Here is a 22,039-nt window from a genome sequence, read left to right on the forward strand (position 1 = left end):
TTTTTGTTCGTGTCTAGATGTCACAGAGTTGAGAAGCTTCCACCCAGCTGTTAAACTTATCGGGCCACCCCAACCATTTCACCAGTAGCTGCTTTTTTCTCCCTTTTCCTTTCTCTGCTAGAACTTTTTCAATCCTGTAAATCCTGTCTCGTTTGGGGTTTACTTTTGTAATTCTTCAGGGTAAAAAGATCCATTAACTGCCTCACCCTCGTAATCTTTTAAGCGGTATACAGGTCTCTGGCTCTTGGTTAAGGCTTCATCCACTATGAATATCTCATCGGTAAATGTCTGTTCATAACCTTTTTCAAAAGCGCCTTTGGTTTTAGTCTCACGTGGTCACCTTTTTCTAAAAGGGGCAACAACCGGTTTTATTTTAAAACCATCTCTGTAAACCGTTTTCCATACCTTCAGAGAATTTGAAGGGTTAACATCAACGGGTCTGGTACATATAGTTCTGTGAAAGCTCTGGTTGTAACTCTTTATAAAGTCAGGTAAGACGTCAATGTAGCGAAAGGTGTTATGGGCTGTAAAATATCTCCACATCCTAGTTTTTAAAGTTCTGTTAAATCGCTCCACAACTCCTGCTTTGACTTCATTATTGGTAACAAAATAGCGAACTCCATGCCGCTTTAACAATCACTTAAAGGTTTGTTTAAAAATTCTTTCCCCCGATCGGTTTGTAATTTTTGAGGCACGCGACCTTCACTGAAAATAGCTTTAAAGGCCTTGAATACCTCACCACTCGTCTTGTCTTTTAGGCCTAAGGCCCAGGCATATTTGGATAGAATGTCTATCACTGTTAAGATGTACTTAAACCGCTGTTGTGTTTGGAGAACCGGTGCATATCCACCAAATCTGCCTGCCACTGCACATCCACATCTGAAACAATGGTCTTGTTTCTTTTAAAACGTATTCGAGCCGGTTTGTGTAAAGTGTAAGCATCCTGGTCTGAAAGCCATGCTGTTCCCTGTCTTCTGTTTAAAGTTTTACTATGCTTTCTGGCCGAAGCTCCCAACTTCCCGGGGGGCGTAATATATTTTCTTTAACAGAGCCGTCTGTGTAGACATGACTGTTACTGGTACCGTCTTTTACTATCACGAGTATGAAAGGGAACACATTCATATTGACACATTTAAATAAGTTTTATTAATCGCCTGGTTTAACATGACCTTTTACAGCCGCCTGTAAAAATGGATGCCATGACCCCTACCATTAAGGGAGTCTCAGATGGTTCATTCTTCCATTTTGTCCTTTTCGGCTTGAGATCTGTGTCTCAGACGTGAGCAAAAACAGCTGACGCACGATATGTTTACTCCCACAGGGCTTCCAATGTGTAAGTTCTTAAAGGCCTCTAAAAAGGCATCGTCGATCTGTTGAGAGATTTTCAGAAAAGAAAACGTGTAAGCACCCCTCACTGCTTGTTTTTTAATTTACGCAGTCCCCGGTTCCTACCCCATTACCCACCCCTCCTCGACCGCCGCTTCTTAATCATTCATTTTACCTGAGTGCCGTCTTTTCCGTTCGCTTTGTCTGCCGGTGCCTCCCCCGAGCCGTGATTGCCTTCCACCTCTGAGGGGGTGGACAAAGAGAGGCCGTCATGCTCATCAGTCTGCCTCATGAGGGTTTCGGGGTTCGGTTCCACCGTATCCACCAACGGCTGGGTCAAAGGGTCCTCCTCGGAACTGTTACTGATGTAGCGCTTTCTCCACACAAGTCCAAAGGTGGTTGGGCCTAAAACAAAGTCTGAAGTTCTCACAGGGGGTGGTGAAGGAGTCCATGTTTCCTCTCAGCAGCCTTTCTGTGATTTCGAAAACACGTGTCCTTGGTAAGAGATGGCCGCCTCCTCTGTCTGGCGCTGGGACTTATGGGGTAATGGGGCTGCACTCTGATTGGCGGAGGCCCTTGGGAGGAGTTCTTAGTGGGGTCACACGACTCACTTCCGGAGGGGTCACCCAACCTGGAAGTCACCCTGATTGGTCAAAATCTCCTCTCGGGGCAGTCCTTTCGGCACAAAACCCCTCCTGATTGGTAGAGGGTGGTGGGGGCAGTTCTTAGAGGGGTCACACGACCCATTTCCGGACGGTTCACCCCCGCCCCGGAAGTCACCCTGATTGGTCAAAATCTCCTCTCGGGGCAGTCCTTTTGGCACGAAACCCCACCTGATTGGTAGAGGGTGGTGGTGGGAGTTCTTAGAGGGGTCACGTGACACACCTTGCTTCCAGTCAGGTGGCACCTTGACCACGGGGTGGGACTTCCGGTAACAGGTGGGAGGGGTCAAGGGGCGGGGTTAGGGTTTGATTGACGGTACTACTTACAAGGATTTTTAAGCCCTCTTAATTTTCTTTTCTTGCATGGGAGTTCAAATGAGAAGGTTCTTTTATGGAATAACATTTGACTGAGAAGTTTATCTCGTCATTTTGTATCAGTGAATTAGCAATGCAATTTTTCATTAAGACACTCATCTCCATTAGGTAAAGGAAAATGACTCTCCACTGCCTGTGTCATTTGGGATGCTCAGGGCTCTTCCTAGTGTTCTCTAGTATTATACATGAAGGATAAACTTGGTTCTGTGCATTTAAATACTGTCTTAACATTGCATGTTGTGTCTAGCTAAAATAGACCCTCCCTAAATTGGGTTTCTGAAAATCTATCAGTTCTTCAAGGTTTCTGGAGGATAGGTCCATCAATGACTATTAGCCAGAATGAGCAGGGATGGTGTCCCTAGCCTTTGTTTGCCAGAAGCTGGGAATGGGCGACAGGGGATGGATCACTTGATGATTACCTATTCTGTTCAATTCTTCTGGGGCACCTGGCATTGGCCACTGTCGGAAGACAGGTTACTGGGCTAGATGGACCTTTGGTCTGACCCAATATGGCTGTTTTTATGTTCTACTGCAATGGTTACTCACTGAGGCACTCCAACCAGCCACATGCTCCTTCCCAGCACACTCATGATTTCTTTTGCATTTCTGTTTACTGATTACCCAATAGTTACTTATTTTTCTCATTCTTACCTTCCCCTTTTTGTTCCTGCAACAATGAGTAGTGCAACATAACTGAGATGTATGTTCAACGTAAGTTCTTTCAAAGAAGCGCCTGCTCTGGTGTTGGCCAATGTTGGCATTTCAATAGCCTGTAACAATGTGCTTGGGCTTGGACAGCTTGGTTAACTAATTTGGGATGTGTTATTACTAGATGGCAGCAGCAGAGTGGTTATTTAAGTGAAATGTCTGGATTTTCCAGTTAAGGCTGTTGTGGGCTGCATAACTCTATCAGCCCTCTAGCTGGGGATGGATTCAGAGCATTGAGACAGCAAAGTCTGACATGTTTCTTGTTTAATCTTTTTTTCCAGTGTGAAATGTGTCCCAAATCCAGTCTCCATGAGCATGCCCCCTCCTGTGCACGTGGATTATAGCACCATAGTAGCATGTCTTTAAAAGGGCAGGAAATGTGACCCCTCATGAGATGGCTCAACAGTGCACACCCTGTTTGCTAGTCAGAGCTATTTCACATTAGGCCATATCCTCTCCATGTTGTGAAATACACTTCATGAAGAATGTTTGAAACTTTTCTAATTAAATATAATGGATGGCAAAAAAAAATCCTATCTTACCTCTCCTATCTATAGTATTTCCAAGGCATTGGGCTCAATTCTGGCCTTAAGCGATTAGACTGAGAGCAACAGAACCTTATTTTACCTACCTGTGGCATCCTCTTGCCAGAGAAATAAACAAAAGTGTGTGTGGGTACCAATAGCTGCCATTCTGTGTTTTTTGCGATGTATGTATGTGAGAGTGATAATCCATTTCAGAGGTAGCTGCACTTTGTTTCTCCCACTTCAGTTCAGTTGTATACTGCTGGCAAAGTGTTTTGAGGTCCCAGGATGAAATAAATGAAGACCAAGCACAGCAGCATTGCTGCTCTAGATTGGTGCAAACCCTGCTACAGAAGCACTGACTTGACACATGTTCATTCGTAGCGTGCCAGGTACCAACATTGTGCTTGGCAGTCTACCAAGGAGTAAAACGAACAAGTGACATGATGGAAAACATAGAATAATGAACTGGACTGGTAGAAATTTAGTGAGGCAGGCTAATCAGCTTCCTGCCTGCCTACTGCAAAACCACACCAGGAACATTACTTTTAACTTAAGAGTGACTTTTCAAAAGTGCTTAGCATTTACTTTGGTAAATGCCAATGGTAAAACTCCTGATTTAAATTAAAAAAGATGAATGACAAGTGTTTTTGAAAATCCCATCTTAAAGGTTTTGCAAGCACCCATACAAGTGCTGTACATATTTGCCCAGTACAAATGAATCTCTCTCTCTCTCTCTCTCTCTCTCTGTAGGTATTTTAAATAATCAATAACATTATTAGTAAAGACCCTGGCTTGTTAACAATACATTGGGACAGATCCTGAGCTGGTAGAAGACGACGACGTGGCTCATGATTGTGAAAATGTTCCTTTAATGAAGTCCCTGGCCCGTTTTGTATCACTCCACATTTTCTCAGGTTGGCCTAATCCAGGCCAAGGGGCCAGGCAGGGACAAGAAAGGCCTTGCATTTAACTGCAATTCATACAAGGAAGACTAAGGCTCTCAAGGAAACACATACAGCAAAATCATCCCCTCAACCTGACAATTTAAGAGTTGGGAGAAAACTACAGGAATGAAAGAAGGAAGTGTGTATCCCACAAAGTTAAGGTCTCCAAATTTTTTGCTGCATTCTACATTATGCAAAGTACTAAGCTTTCATTTAAAAAAGTATCTTTTTCCACTGGAAGAATAAACTGCCATAATGTAAACCGATAAGCTACTACATTGTTCATAGAATCATAGAATATCAGGGTTGGAAGGGACCTCAGGAGGTCATCTACTCCAACCCCCTGCTCAAAGCAGGACCAATCCCCAAGTAAATCATCCCAGCCAGGGCTTTGTCAAGCCTGACCTTAAAAACCTCTAAGGAAGGAGATTCCACTACCTCCCTAGGTAACCCATTCCAGGGCTTCACCACCCTCCTAGTGAAAAAGTTTTTCCTAAGATCCAACCTAAACGTCCCCCACTGCAACTTGAGACCATTACTCCTTGTTCTGTCATCTGGTACCGCTGAGAACAGTCTAGATCCATCCTCTTTGGAAAGCATTTACACAGTTTTGCAGAAAACTAACAGCAGTAGATAAGAGGAGAATCTTATGCTCCCTCATTCACCAAAGCCACGCAAAACTAATATCCACCAAGGTTGTGAAATGAGCCACTTGATGCTAGATTCAATTGGACTTGAATGACAGAGGAAATTCACAAGAATAGTTCCAAGATGTGCGTTGCCAGGAAACTGTCCAGTGTACAAATCACATTATTGATCCCAGGATGATAATGCCACAAAGTAAATGAGCAGAGAGATGCAGGGACACAACTACTATTTTAGTTTCCTTTAGTCAAAGGCTCGATCTTGTTTTAGATGAAGGTTTATAGAAGACTGCTGCTTTTAAGGGAAGAGCAGTTATAATATTTGGTGTAAACAGAGTTGCCTTATTATATTTGTTTTCAGATTACAATTTTTATACCTTTTAATCAGCTGATAACGTGTTTAACACCAGGCGGTTTAATTTTAATGTATTTTATATTTGTTGTTTGTTTAATACCAGAAGATCTGTGTGGGGAAATGGGTAAGAGGGAAGCTATGCCTCCATAGCTTCACCCCCAATCCTTCCACCATCCCCCCCCAGTAGCTCCTTTTGGGGGGGGTTCTCCTGTGTTCATTATGATAATTATTTACCATGACCCCATTGTGCTAGGTGCTTTCCAAACACAGGACAAAGAGATGGTCCCTGCCCCAAAGCTCTGTGGTATGGCTTGGAGCATATGGGGCTGAGCAAAATTGGTCTTTGTAGCATCATTTTCTCCTTTAACACGAGGACTTTTGCAGGTAAGTTAATGAAGAGGGTGCATTATAGGAAAACTGTGAGTGGAAACTTGCAGTGTTTCCTGTCCCCTAGGGAGAAGTAGGCCACATGGGGCATATGGCGCCTAAAATACTCATCTATTTTGATTTTATTCTAGATGCGTGAATTCTACATTTAACTCAATGTTTCTTTAAACTGACAAATACAGATCCAAATGACTGATGAATCATAGTGCTGAGTGAAATGTTCCGCATGTATTTAATAGTCTATAGGAAATAGGTAAGTACTTTGTGACATCGTCACTGATTATCGCTGTATTCGACATGTACACCTGTGTATATCATTATTCACCTTACACATTCCAGTTAAATTCTGCTTAAATGCTATTAGCAGCATTTATTTGAACCTCCTATTCTCATCTGAGCTTTTAATGGTATATTATGGCAATAGAGAATACAGCGGACAGTTAGAGAGTCTCTTTATTAGCAAACATTGCACAATTTGTTTCTTTTAAGAGCTTGAATCCTGAAAGGTGTTGAGCCCCCTCGACTCCCATGGACTTGAGTCAGAATTGGGGGTGCTCCTTACCTCACAAGATTGAGCCCCAAGAGCCTCATCCAAAGCCCACCAAAGTCAACAGAAAGACTCCTATTAACGTCAGTGGCTTAGGATCAGGTCCTAAATGAGCAATAATGCTTTTGGCAGATTTACCTCACTTCCCCCCAAATGAACATCTCCTCCTCACATTTGCATTCTATACTCTCAGAGGATAGAGGTACATCTTTTCAGCTCCTTATCAGCCAAGAACTTGGAATGCTGCAGGTTTCATTTTGCTTTGTGCGGTTCAAAATGGTCTGCGCTCGCAAGTCACTGCGTTGTCTTTGCCACTGTGATGCCTCTTCTCTCTGCTTTGAGTAATCCACCAAGTTTGTCACCTTTTGGGGGCCAATATCTTAGAGGTACCTTCTAGCCACTCTTTAAAAACTTGACAAATCAGCAAGGACTATGACTAGCCGATGTGACATTGAGCATGTCTTGTCCTTATCTGCTACAAAGTTGTAGTTGGCATTCGGTCAGCTGACTCTGCTCTTCATACTCGTGTTTTATTATAAACTTATTGTTGTGCTAGATATGGCTAATTGATCCAGCCATTCCTCTTGATTAGCCTTTCAAAACAGGCAGTGGCACAGCATGCAACAGCAGGGTGACTACAAACTGATGTAGCTGTGAAAGCAACCACTTATTGCTACTGTAATTATTAATGTTGCGGCAAAAAGCCAATGCCTCTCCTTCTCTTCAAGGAGAGGAGGAGAGCCAAAAAAAAACGATAGGGTGGGAATGTAAGGATGAGAGGAGGGAGTGTTGGCTCCACAGCACACTATGCTGTTCTCTGTGACCCCATCAGACCCAAATGCTATCGAGACAGGGGGTTCAGAGTGCAGGAGGGGATTGGGTGCGGGCTTACCCCGGCTTACCTTGAGAGGCCCCGGGGTGGCAGCAGCGCACAGTGGGGCCAAGGCAGGCTCCCTGCCTGCTCTGGCCCCGCGCCACTTCTGGAAGTGCCAGCATGTCCGGCAGTGGCTCCTGGGGGTGGGGTGGGGTAGGCGGCTCCACTGTGTGCTGCCCTCACCTGCGGGTACCACCCCCGAAGCTCCCATTGGCTGCAATTCCCCATTCCCTGATGGGCCAGATACAGCCTGCAGCTTGTAGTTTGTCCTCCCCGATGTATGGAGTCCCTCTTTCCCTGTCCACCCATCATGATGGGAAATCCTGACTGGAGGTGTGAGAATCCCCTGGAGCTGTGTTTATGTGGGGGCTGGGTCTAGGGAGGAGCCAGTGTGAAAACACAAGAACTCCTCATGGATGTTGCAAAGGTATTGGGTGACCTTCAGGTGTCTAGGTCTGAACTCCTTTCCCATTATCTAGGGGCAAACAAAGAACTCTTGGACCTTGTCTACACTACAGGTTACTTCAGTATAATTTATGTCACTCAGGGGTGTGAATAATCCACCTCCCCTGAGCAATATAAGCTATGCTGATCAAAGTGCCGGTGTAGACAGCGCTATGTCAGCAGGAGAGCTGCTACCGCCTCTCGCCGAAGGGAGAACTCTCTCCCATCAGCTTAGAGCGTCTCTACCACAAGCACTACAGTGGCGCAGGTGCAAGTGCTGTAGTGAAGATGTAGCCTTAGAAAGAAACACTGTGAGTTAGAGGCAGGAGACGTTCAGTCCCCAAGACAGGAATAACTCATGCAGGGAACAATTTGACTAAGGAGCTATTTTATACAGGGAGGAGGAAAGAAGTGATGAAGATTCTTTCCTATTATTGCATACAATCCAGGTTATATTCTTTGCAGCTTTACATCCCTTTCCTGTGTCAAATTTTTCAAGAATCACTTTTAAAAATTAAACATTGCAGAAAGCAATCAGAAAAGGGCAAGATACCTACCCTGTGCTTTAATGCTGTCCATTGTAAAGTTCAGTCTGTCACTTCCTTTCCATGGTTCCTGTGCTTCACCTTTCAGATATGCATAACATCCTGGAAAGCAGCTTTCTTTGGTGTGATTACACGCCATGTGAGAATGTAGGATGCAAACAATATATTAGAGAGACAAGATGGGTGAGGTAATATTTTTTTATTGGACCAACTTCTGTTGGTGGAAGAGACACACTTTCTTTAGACCTGAAGAAGAGCTCTGTGAAGCTTGAAAGCTTGTCTCTTGCACCAACAGAAATTGGTCAGATAAAAAATATTACCTCACCCACCTTGTCTCTCTCATATCCTGGGACCCACATGGCTACAACAACCCTGCAAACAATCTACAGTAAAAGCTTTGTTATCCAGTGAACTAAGAGTTACACTTACCAATGGAATACCAATTTTCAAAGAATTAGAATACAATAAAATGAATAAAGTATACAATAGTATACACATACTCACCAATCCATTAGTAATACTGCACTGCAGAGTGGTGGGTTTCTTGAGGCACTTAGGTGTAGACAGGTAAAGTTTTCTATACAGTGGGTTATCTTATGACACTACATATCACTATGGCCAGTGTATGGCGTACACCCAGATCACTAAAAATACACTTAACACTAAAACTTTGATGATTCAGAAGGCAGTGCAAGATCCTGCTCAGACTTCTGCAGACTCAACTCAAACACCAATAGAAATGGGTTCTTCTAGGAATTCACAGGGCACTTGCAGTAACCAGAAAAAGGAACAATCAACATGAGTAAAAATGGAAACCCGACCCCAGAATCCCTAAGCATAGAAAAGTGTGACTCATGCACAACTTTGTTCTCATGTTTTCTAAGAAATAACTGAAAAAGATTAGGCATGTTATGGTACACGATGATGGTTTAATAAACTCTTCTTCATTCCTATCCCCATTTACTTGCATCTTTTGTTTGATTAAAATTGTCTTTCAAATGCTTATCATATAGTTATATATCTTAGAGGAAATAAAGCAGGGCCTTCAGAGCAAAACTTTAACCTGTGAAACACCCACTGTGATCAGTGGTAGTCTTGTCGTTGACTTCAATGAGTTTTGGATTAGGCTCTTAATCTGTACATCTGCACTAAGGGCACTGGCACAGCCTACATAGCCAGATGTTCTCGAATTTGAATCAGTTCAATTCAATGAGATTTTATTGGTATGACAAGCTACGTAAATGTTGCCAAATGTAAAATCAAGATAGACCCCCGTCAAGGATCTGTCAGAGGTAGGTATCTTCCCTCAGGATTGGGTTATACACCCGTGTTTGGGATTTGATTCCATGTCCATTTGTCAGCCGAGTCTATTCCTGATCCGGTGCCATGAGCAATAAAAACAGAAGCTCTGATTTTGCTCCCATACTGCCTCCATGCCAGTGTAACTCCACTTACTTCAACTGACCCACTCTGGGTTTACACTGGTGCAAACTGAGGTCAAAATCAGAGCCATGGTATTTGGGTGTTTCTGTTTCTTGCCTTGTTTTTAGTGAATGTAGCACTGGTGCTAGCAGGGGGATGAAGGCAATTGAGTCATGTTCTAAAATCTGTATCTGTGACACATTTCCCTGCCTTGTTCTTGTCTTTGACCATTTACCATTTCCTAGGTGGCAAACTATAGTACTTGATACTGAGAATGCTGGCAGATAGACCCCATGTGAGACAGGACAAAAGAAGCTATTAGCATGAATATAAAGCCGGGGAAAGGTTAAAACTTACCTGGACTGCTTCAAGGGACTTCATAGTGAGGCACAGGCTGGCCATTGCTTGCAGAAATAGAGAGAGACAGGAGAGGTTACAGATAAACAATAGCCACCTGGAATTCAGAAATGGGCCTGAAGCAAATTCTCAGCAGCTCCAACTACCCCCAAACTTAGGGTGGAGAGTGTGTATGTATGTTATCTATCTAATCTATCCATCTAATACAGGGGTTCTCAAACTGTGGGTCAGGAACCCTAAGGCTGGTGTTAGACTTGCAGGGGCCCAGGGCCAAAGCCCAAGCCCCACTGCCCAGGGCTAAGGTTACATGCCCCCCGCCCAGGGCAGAAGCCCTTGGGCTTCAGCTTTGCCCCCCTCCCCCACCACCTGTGTAGTAATTTTTGTTGTCAGAAGGGGGTCACTGTACAATTATGTTTGAGAACCGCAGATCTAATATATTTCTAAGGTGCCTATCACTGTCTATGACTTGTATAAAAAAAACGTAATAGTTGTTCCTTTTCCCCTGATCTGCCTACCCATCTGTCTGTCCTTAGCCTTTGAGCTCCTTGGGGAAGAACCATCCTTTCTTGAATATCTAGAAGGCTCCTACCACATCACGGGTGCTAGCACACTGATTTGTTTATTATGGTTATGGTATCTAAGCCTTGATATAGGTCTGAATTTCAGGACTGACCTTAAGTTTTATATATATATAATATGATGGGGCTGAACCAAATCTATAGATGAAAACATTGGAGAGCTCAAAATCTGGTTTGGCATTTTACAGTTTAGTCCCATCTCCACTAAGCTCCCAGGGAAGGGATCATGTGTTCCTGTATGGTGTATTTGTACAGCACAATTATTATTTATTTGTATTTCAGTAATGCCTAGGGCCCCGGATCAGGGCCCTGGTGTGCTAAACCCTGCACAAACATATGATCCGAGAATGGCCCCTGCCCTGAAAAGCTTTGTCTAAATAAATAAGACAGATACAGTATTACCAGATGTTCAAAAATCATAACTCAGGACCTCAAATGTCATGAAATTACTTTAAAAAACATGAGATTTTATAACACATTGGGGTGTTCTTTTTTTCTTTTTTTTTTAATTGAGCCTTTAGGATACACGTGAGCAATGTTTTCAGGCTTTTTTCCATAAGCATGAAGGCTAGAAACTTACTTAAAAAAAAAAAAAGAAAGCTGAGCGTATCATGTAATCCCCTGACTCCAAGAGCTGGGGCTTTAAGGAAAAGACCAAGTATCAAGGGAGGTGGAACCATTGCAGCAGGGATGGGAAACAGAAGTGAAGCGACTTGACCGTAGTCAGTCAGTGGCAGAGCTGGGAATCTAATCCAGGTCTCCTGAGATATAGCCTAGCGTCTAATCCACTAGACCAGTGGTTTTCAACCTCTTTTTCATTTGTGGACTCCTAAAAAATGTTGAATGGAAGTGCGGACCCCTTTGTAAATCTTAGACATAGTTTGCAAACCACAGGTTGAAAACCATTGTTCTATGGTAATGACAACCTTTTGTGCACCCCTTAGACATAGTCTGCGGTCCCCCAGGTTGAAAACCACAGCCCTAGACCAAGCTGGGGGCTTTGGGTGATGTCACAATACAAATAAATAATCATTTAATGGTTATGATAATATTTGATGGAGTACACACTCTGTGTACTTTACCATCCCATAAGAGCACATTTGCATTTCATTGCACACTGCAGATCCACGTTTTACTCTGTACTTACAAAAACCAGGTTCAATAAATAGTCCCTTCTTTTCTTATTTGCACAATGCAGTCCCCCTCCCGCATAGGCCCAGGGCAGGAAAGGGTTAACGAGATGGCTAGCAGACTCCACCCCTGCAACATCGGCCATAAATGTCAAGCTGAGAGGATAGACCCTTCAGCTGGAGGAAATAAGCAGGAGGAGAACAGGAAATTAAAGGGAGGAAGCAGAGTCTGGAGAGGAGTTAACTTGCTGGTGCTAAGATTTGTCTTCCATGCTCATAGGGGCCAGAGAGCCACAGTCTATCTCAGTGAGGTAGTCTGGGCACAAGCTACATAAGGGCTTTTTCTTCAACCACAGACGTAATGACCATGCTGGGAGTGGGTGGGTTGTCCTGGTCTACCTGGGGAAAGTGGGACTCTAGAGATTAAGTGAGTTTGCCACCATCTCCCCTCCACAGACCTAATTCTATCTTGTACCCAATTTGAGCAACGGTATCCTGCTGGCTGTCTCTTGTTTACCTCTTAAGTAAGGAGGGAGTTGTTTTTTCCAGCACCACCCACCTGTATACCGCTTGATACCTCTGCTGTGGCCAGCTGATGTTTTAACATGATAACTGCACATCCAAGAGAAATGGAAGATTAAATCAGTGCACTGTGGTGAGATTAACTAGCAGAGCTTCCCTTCCCAGAGACAACATAAATCATAGTTTAGATCGGGGGTCTCAAACTTCATTGCACTGTGACCCCCTTTGGATAATAAAAATTACTATGTGACCCCAGTGATACCCGAGGTTGTTTTAACCCAAAGCTCTCAGCAACTTTTACTTTGTGCGAGGTGGTATTAGGAAATAAATCAAGGGAGACATGGCCGTCCGACCAATGGATGGCTGGCACAAACAGGACAACATGAGTGATTTTACTTAAAGCTAAACTTTACTTAGTCTCAAGCACTTACACACGTCCGCAACAGGTTAGTGAAACACCCCCAACCCTCGATAATTACCGAAGCTGAGCGTGGCTTTCGAGTGGCACCGTGACAGGCCTCAGCTGGCCAGGCGTCTGGCTGCCGGTGGGGACCCGAAGATGCGTCCAGAGGGAGCGTCCCTGAAGGGGCCCTCCTGAGAAGTCCAATTACCTCAAACTTTTTCCCCTTATTTATACACTAGTAATACAATGACATATCCCTTAAAGAAAACTTGCTAAGCAAGCAGCGTTAAAAGATCAGACACTTTGATTGCCAATTAACCAGGGATTTTTTTTTCCAGAGTGTCCATGCCTTGGGGCCCTGACAAACATTCCCGGGGGCACATAGAAACAGACTTCTTGTTTCTTTACAATACATGCATCAGCAACACTCTTAGCAGGAAGGGTGCGGGGTCAAGCTGTTCTGTCTGTGGCACCCAAAACCCCCGCCCCTCCTGTCTGGTTACACTGAGGCCGCTGCATGACCAATTTACGACCTGCTGACTTAGCTATTTTTGTTAGCTATAAGCAAGAATGGTTCAGTATGGCTTGCTAACTTGACTACTGTTAGCAATACACAATAGTGGTTTAGGCACTTTACTGGTTTGCCAAAACTTCCCCAAACACCAGGAGGGGGGGACTGAAGCCTGAGCCCCCGGTCGGAGGGTTGGGGAGAGGCAAAGCTGAAGCCAAAAGGCATCAGCCCCAGGCAGGGGGCCTGTAACCTGGGTCCCTAGGCCCAGGAATGAAGCCCTCGGGCACCAGCAAGTATAAGCTAGCCCTGGCAACCCCATTAAAATGGGGTTGCGGTGACCCACTTTGGGGTCCAAACCCACAGTTTGAGAACCACTGGTTTAGATTTAAAAAAAAACACATTATGCTCTTGGAGATCCCTCTTAGCCCGAAAGGAGGTTTGGTGGAAATCTGGACAACTGGCAGGCCGTTCAGTAAACGCTGAGCTGCAGCAGTGGAATAACAAAGGATTGACTTTACTGGCTCAGCAGTGTGAGCAAATTTACATAGCAGCTGGCACTGTTAGTCCTTCATGTTAAAGGGCATAAAAACTAGCCATGATTATAGAGGGGGAAAATCTGTGCCCAGGACCTTTCTGGTTAATGTTATGTATCACACCATCACTGCCTCAGTGTAGTTCAAAACTATAATTATGCGGTTGCAGTAACATTGTAAATAGACTCTAGTATTGCATATACGAATAAGGAGAACTTTAAATCGTAGAATATCAGGGTTGGAAGGAACCTCAGGAGGTCATCTACTCCAACCCCCTGCTCAAAGCAGGACCAATCCCCAACTAAATCATCCCAGCCAGGGCTTTGTCAAGCCTTACCTTAAAAACCTCTAAGGAAGGAGATTCCACCACCTCCCTAGGTAACTCATTCCAGTGCTTTACCACCCTCCTAGTGAAATAGTGTTTCCTAATATCCAACCTAAACCTCCCCCACTGCAACTTGAGACCATTACTCCTTGTTCTGTCATCTGGTACCACTGAGAACAGCCGAGCTCCATCCTCTTTGGAAACCCCTTTCAGGTAGCTGAAAGCAGCTATCAAATCCCCCCTCATCTCTTCTGCAATCCCAGTTCCCTCAGCCTCTCCTCATAAGTCATGTGCTCCAGCCCCCTAATCATTTTTGTTGCCCTCCGCTGGACTCTTTCCCATTTTTCCACATCCTTCTTGTAGTGTGGGGCCCAAACTGGACACAGTACTCCAGATGAGGCCTCACCAATGTTGAATAGAGGGGAATGATCACATCTCTTGATCTGCTGGTAATGCCCCTACTTATACAGCCGTTAGCCTTCTTGGCAACAAGGGCACACTGTTGACTCATATCCAGCTTCTCATCCACTGTAACCCCTAGGTCCTTTTCTGCAGAACTGCTGCCTAGCCACTCGGTCCCTAGTCTGTAGCAGTGCATGGGATTCTTCCGTCCTAAGTGCAGGACTCTGCACTTGTCCTTGTTGAACCTCATCAGATTTCTTTTGGCTCAATCATCTAATTTGTCTAGGTCCCACTGTATCCTATCCCTACCCTCCAGCATATCTACCACTCCTCCCAGTTTAGTGTCATCTGCAAACTTGCTGAGGGTGCAATCCACGCCATCCTCCAGATCATGAATGAAGATATTGAACAAAACCGGCCCCAGGACCGACCCTTGGGGCACTCCGCTTGATACCGGCTGCCAACTAGACATGAGCCATTGATCACAACCTGTTGAGCCCGATGATCTAGCCAGCTTTCTATCCATCTTATAGTCCATTCATCCAGCCCATGCTGCTTTAACTTGGCGGCAAGAATACTGTGGGAGACTGTATCAGAAGCTTTGCTAAAGTCAAGGAATAACACGTCCGTTGCTTTCCCCTCATCCACAGAGCTAGTTATCTCATCATAGAAGGCAATTAGGTTAGTCAGGCATGACTATATTCTCCTCCTTCTCTCCTGCCAGTTCCCTCTCAATCACTCTCACTCACTCTCTCTCTCTCTCTCTCTCTCTCTCTCCAAAACGAAGTTAGGGTTAAATTTTAACATAGTTTTGTTAAGGTTGCAGTTGCACAACAGCATCATCTCTTCCCTGTACCTCTTGAATATTAACCTTTTTAAATCTCCAAGTTTGCATGTAAACCAGGAAGTGCCAACTTAGCTTACACACGTGCTTCCCTTAAAAGAAAGTTAATTTAGCAAGTAGCCCCCTTGCCCCGAACTTGAGAACCAGGACATGCAGAGTGAAGGTGACACTTCCCACACAATATATTTGGATAACCTTAACTCTGCCCCTGTAGGGATGACAGTAACAGACTTGGTAAGTTTGTATCTAATAATACATGGAAAATTGCCTGCTGAAGTGTATCAGTGGGTTTGTTCCTCCAGAATGTTGAGCCCCAGCAGTAAGTGACTGTTTCTGCCACCTGGCAGTTATGCTTTGTGGGATATTTTTCTTCAGTGTGATGTAACTAATTATATAGAAATGGTGACTAAGGATTGAAAGCACTGTCCCATTTCTCATTTAGTATTAGACAGCCATAGGACTCATTCCCAACTTCTTACAATCCCCTTTCCTGTTCTTAATTGGATAATTTCCTTATGGAAGCTCCAGGAAAGGCAACATTAGTGCCTTGTCTAAACATAGAAGTTATACTGCTTAATGTGAACAGTTCGTCTAGTATGTGTGTGCTTATACAGGTATAGCTTATTCCCATAGAGGAAGGAGATTGATATCCAATATAAGCATGCTTATTTTGGTATAACTGATAGTGTCTTTAAAAAATATCGCACTACTGACATAGTTATACTGGTACAAAACTTGTGTGTAGGCCAAGCCCATGGACTCCCAAGCTCTGTTAGTCTTTCATTGTACAGAACGCAAGTAATAAAGTCAGCTCAGTGCATCCATTTAGGTCCCTACGGGAACAGTAATAAGTATCTGGTGGGCTTTATGGAGGGACTTTTTGGATTATGTGAACTCAGAGTCCTGTCTGTTTGTGCTGGACACTGATATAATGGTAGTGTCTATCATGGAAGCATAAAGTAGTGACACTCAAGTTTCTCATGGCATCCCAAAGAGGACAGAGTTATGGTTTTCTGGAAGTAATGGAGATGTTACCTTAACATTGCATTTTCTGGCTGTGTCAAGTTTCTGGAGTTAAACTGAGGGTCCTGTGGCACCTTTAAGACTAACAGAAATATTGGAGCATAAGCTTTCATGGGCGAATGCCCACTTCATCAGACGCAAGTAATGGAAATTTCCAGAGGCAGGTATAAATCAGTATGGAGATAACGAGGTTAGTTCAATCAGGGAGGGTGAGGTGCTCTGCTAGCAGTTGAGGTGTGAACACCAAGGGAGGAGAAACTGCTTCTGTAGTTGGATAGCCTTCACAGTCTTTGTTTAATCCTGATCTGATGGTGTCAAATTTGCAAATGAACTGGAGCTCAGCAGTTTCTCTTTGGAGTCTGGTCCTGAAGTTTTTTTGCTGCAGGATGGCTACCTTTACATCTGCTATTGTGTGGCCAGGGAGGTTGAAGTGTTCTCCTACAGGTTTTTGTATATTGCCATTCCTGATATCTGACTTGTGTCCATTTATCCTCTTGCGTAGTGACTGTCCAGTTTGGCCAATGTACATAGCAGAGGGGTATTTCTGGCACATGATGGCATATATAACATTGGTGGATGTGCAGGTGAATGAGCCGGTGATGTTGTAGCTGATCTGGTTGGGTACTGTGATGGTGTTGCTGGTGTAGATATGTGGGCAGAGTTGGCATCGAGGTTTGTTGCATAGGTTAGTTCCTGAGTTAGAGTTGTTATGGTGCGGTGTGTGGTTGCTGGTGAGAATATGCTTAAGGTTGGCGGGGTGTCTGTGGGTGAAGACTGGCCTGCCTCCCAAGGTCTGTGAAAGCGAGGGATCATTGCCCAGGATGGGATGTAGATCACTAATGATGCGTTGGAGAGGTTTAAGCTGAGGACTGTAGGTGATGGCCAGTGGAGTTCTGTTGGTTTCTTTTTTGGGCCTGTCCTGTAGCAGGAGGCTTCTGGGTACACGTCTGGCTCTGTTGATTTGTTTCTTCATTTCCTTGTGTGACTTCCTTGGACTGAAGGTGAAAAATCCATTGCTATCTACATACTGCACAGACCACAGTGAGAGATTATGCCATACGCTATCAAAGAAACTGAGGAACCACCTGATCAGCATCCTATACAACAAACAGAAAAACATCAAGAAAGAGCTCTCCAACCTGGAGACTTTCATAAATAACCAACCCTCCACACAAATGGACTTTACTAAAATAAGACAGGAGATCTACATTACACACTTCACCTCTCTACAAAGGAAAAAGGACCGTAAGCTGTCTAAAATCCTACCTGCCACATGGGGCCACAACAGGGGTACCCCTAACTCACCCAGCAATATCGTCAATTTATCCAGCTACACACTCAACCCAGCAGAAGAGTCTGTCCTATCTCGGGGACTCTCTTTTTGCCCCAGCACCCCCATGAACATGATATAGTTCTGCGGTGATCTGGAAGCCTACTTTCGCCGCCTCCGACTCAAAGAATACTTTCAAGATAACACTGAACAGCGCACTGATACACAGATACCCTCCCACCAACAACACAGGAAGAAGAACTCCACATGGACTCCTCCACAGGGTCGAAATGACAGTCTGGACCTATACATAGAATGCTTCTGCCGACGTGCACAGGCAGAAATTGTGGAAGAACAACATCGCTTGCCTCATAACCTAAGTTGTGCAGAACGTAATGCCATCCACAGCCTCAGAAACCACCCTGACATTATCATCAAAGAGGCTGATAAAGGAGGTGCTGTTGTCATCATGAACAGGTCTGACTACCAGAAGGAGGCTGCCAGACAACTCTCCAATACCAAATTCTAAAGGCCACTTTCCTCAGATCCCACTGAGGAATATACTAAGAAACTGCACCATCTACTCAGGACACTCCCTACACTAACATAGGAACAAATCAACATACCCTTAGAGCCCCGACCAGGGTTATTCTATCTACTACCCAAGATCCACAAACCTGGAAATCCTGGATGCCCTATCATCTCAGGCACTGGCACTCTCACTGAAGGACTGCCTGGATATGTGGACTCTCTACTCACACCCTACGCCACCAGCACTCCCAGCTATCTCCGTGACACCACTGATTTCCTGAGAAAACTACAATGCATTGGTGACCTCCCAGAAAACACCGTCCTAGCCACCATGGATGTAGAGGCTCTCTACACAAATAGAATACAAGCTCTGTTCATCCCCTGTAGGAGAGATCTCCCATCCCAGGGATTATGCCCTATCAAGTCGGCTTCAAAAACTGTGCATTGTGCCCACACTCCTTCTCTGTGAGCGGTGAGCACCTGTGGTTTCTGTACTGCCTTGGCGAAGCTCACGTGGTTGCTAGCTGCACCATCTGCCGTTTATTCCTGTCCTGCACATGGGAACTTCGTCTCCACAAGTTCCTCATGGAAGAGGCTATGCGCCCACTTGTGCAATTGGATCCATGACTGGCGTAACTACCAGAGTGAGTCCATCACTGCCAGGGAGCACCCCTCCATCTACCTCCCGGGCGCTGGGTGCGTCAGTACCACTGAGGTCCGACAAGCCCCGCTGTAGCAAGATGGTCTGGTTACCCGCCGCACCGGAGAGGGACGAGCCCCTCCGGACACCAAAGTGGGTGGAGCCAGCGAGTCCTGCGCCCATCCCCCAGAAGTCAAGGTGCAGGACAGAAAGTATAAAAGCCCAACCCAGGGCTCACTCGAGGGCAGCTGCTGGAGAGGCCAGACGCCTCCGGGCTAGCTCCCTGTTGGGAGACCCCGGCGACCTATGGCGGACCTGAGGACTGGCCTGACCTGCCGATGCCCAATGGCGACTAGTGCCCAGAGGAGCTGCCCAGCCTGCCCCTCGCCAGTTACCCAGAGGACCCCACGGTGCTTGACCCCCCGGAGGACAACATCCAGACACAGGTACCTCCCAAGGGGGAGTTTTGGAAGTAGCCCAGGGACAGCTGACCCGAGTCTGGCAGCAGCACTGCCAGAACCCATGTCAGTGTGTTGCGGCCAAGATCCCCACTGACTCAGCAGCAGGCCTTTTGCTGCTGCGAGGGCCCCGGGCTGGAATGCAGCGGAGTGGGCGGGCCTGCATTCCCTCTGCCACCCAACTTGAGGGTGGCAGTCTCCCCCTCTCCAGGCCCTTTGGAGCCCAGAGCCTGGGCTTGTTGTTTACCTGCCTTTGCTCAGCCCCTGCCTGAGGGCCTGAGCCATTGACTCTCTGCTGCCCAGCCCTGACCAGGGCCTGGGCTTGCTAATTGCATGAACTGTTGCTCAGCTCCTGCCTGAGGACCCGAGCCCTTGCCTCACTATTGCCCGCCAACCACGGGCCGGGAGCAAATGCATCTGTTGCTGGTGCGGCGAGAGACTCCTGTGGTTAGGCTAATTCCCCGTCAGCAATTGGAAGGAAGTAGCAAGGAGGTGTGGTTCCCTGCCGCCTGGAGAGGGACGAGCCCCAGCCAAACATCTCTAGACCTGCCAAGAACATAAGAAACATGGCCATGGACACAAGGGTAGGTCCTATCCAGGACCTGTGCCCCTACCACCAAACAGGCAGAGAGGCAATTCTTTGTCCCTTCAAAGGGAGCAGACTTCCTCTTCACCTACCTGCCCCCTAATTTGCTGGTGGTCCACACACACCTAGATCTCCTCACACAAGTGCAGGGTTGCCTCCGGCACCCCAACCTCAGCCTGCTCCACCTCATGCAGGTATTTGGACATTGCACATAGACAGGGTGTGCTCCACCCCAATGTGCAATGTCCTCACGCACAGCAGGAGGTCATCCACCAGGACTTGCTGTCAGGCGAAATGGAAACAATTCACTGCTTGGCCTCGCTGCCACCATTACCCACTCCATATCCATTCCTATCCTATTAGACTACCTTCTCAAACTCAAAATGTCAGGCCTTCCCCACAACTCCATCCAGGTCCACCTGACGGTACTCATGCCTTCCTCTCCCCGATGGACAGTACCTCTGTTGTCACACACCCGACCACTGTTTGCTTCCTCAAAGGTCTGCTCAACACCTTTCCTTCAGTGCTCATACCTACCCCTTAATATTGCTCTTTTTGCCCCCACCAGGACACTCTTTGAACCCCTCATAGAAATTAGAATCATAGAATATCAGAGTTGGAAGGGACCTCAAGAGGTCATCTAGTCCAACCCCCTGCTCAAAGCAGGACCAATTCCCAGCTAAATCATCCCAGCCAGGGCTTTGTCAAGCCGGGCCTTAAAAACCTCCAAGGAAGGAGACTCCACCACCTCCCTAGGTAACGCATTCCAGTGTTTCACCACCCTCCTAGTGAAATAGTTTTTCCTGATATCCAACCTGGACTTCCCCCACCGCAACTTGAGACCATTGCTCCTTGTTCTGTCATCTGCCACCACTGAGAACAGCCGAGCTCCATCCTCTTTGGAACCCCCCTTCAGGTAGTTGAAGGCTGCTATCAAATCCCCCCTCATTCTTCTCTTCTGGAGACTAAACAATCCCAGTTCTCTCAGCCTCTCCTCATAAGTCATATGCTCCAGACCCCATCTCTCAGTGAACATGAACTTCTTGGTGGCCATCACATCGGCACGACGAATTAGCAAACTGGCGGCCATGATGGCTGACCTCTCCACACCATCTTCGACAAGGTCTCCTTACACCAGGCCCTTTCCTCGTAGCACATCTCCAAATGGATGTCCCATTGTATTCACGAATGCTACACTGTCTCTAATGTTCCTCCACCTCCTAGAGTCACTACTCACTCCACGCAGATGCAGATGGAGGACATTTGCCAGGTGGCCAGGTGGAGCTCCGTCCACTCCTTCACTTCTCAGTATGCCATTGCCCCAGCAGCAGCCGCGGATGCGGCCATAGGCTGTGCCGTATTACAGACTGTGACTTCTTACGAGTCTTCACACTCCACACCGATCACTGCTTCCTACTCACCCACGGTTGGGATCCATATAGGGACCATCACTTGAAGAAGAAGAAGAGGTTACTTACCTGTAACTGGAGTTCTTCAAGATATGTGATCCCTATTTGGATTCCAAAACCTCCATCCATCCCCTTTGCTGAGGACTACGCTGCTTAGTGGTAAAGAGGGATACTAGAGCGGTGTCGCCCTGCACGGCCTCTTATAGCCTCGGCTGCAGAGACGAGGACAACACACATGCATGTCAACGGACACTGCTATGAATTATTCCAGTGCATGCCATGCATGCCCACGTTTGGAATCCAAATAGGAACCACACATCTCAAAGAACCTCCATTTACAGGTAAGTAACCTCTTTTCAGCCTGTGTTCCACGGATCCTGGGGCGGGGGGTGTCCGCAAACTGTGTCTAGGATTTCCAAAGGGGATCCGCATAGGCTGACCAGAAAGCAAATGTGAAAAATCAGGATGGGATGGGAGGTAATAGGAGCCTATATTAGAAAAAGACCCAAACATTGGGAGTGTCCCTATAAAATCGGAACATCTGGTCACCCTAGGTCTGCACCTCCATTTTAAATTTTGTAGGGGTGGGCAACTGAAAAAAGGTTGAAAACCACCGAACTAGACCACTCCGCCCCCATTTTCACTTTGAGCAACCAACCCACAGCCTTAATCCTGCCCCTAAATATGACCTTGCCTGCACATGCAGACCTCAGTACTAACGTCTTTCTAAAACTGCCAAATGACAAACAATCACTAT

This window comes from Chrysemys picta, chromosome 4 (genome assembly GCF_011386835.1).
Source record: "Chrysemys picta bellii isolate R12L10 chromosome 4, ASM1138683v2, whole genome shotgun sequence".
NCBI lineage: Eukaryota > Metazoa > Chordata > Testudines > Emydidae > Chrysemys > Chrysemys picta.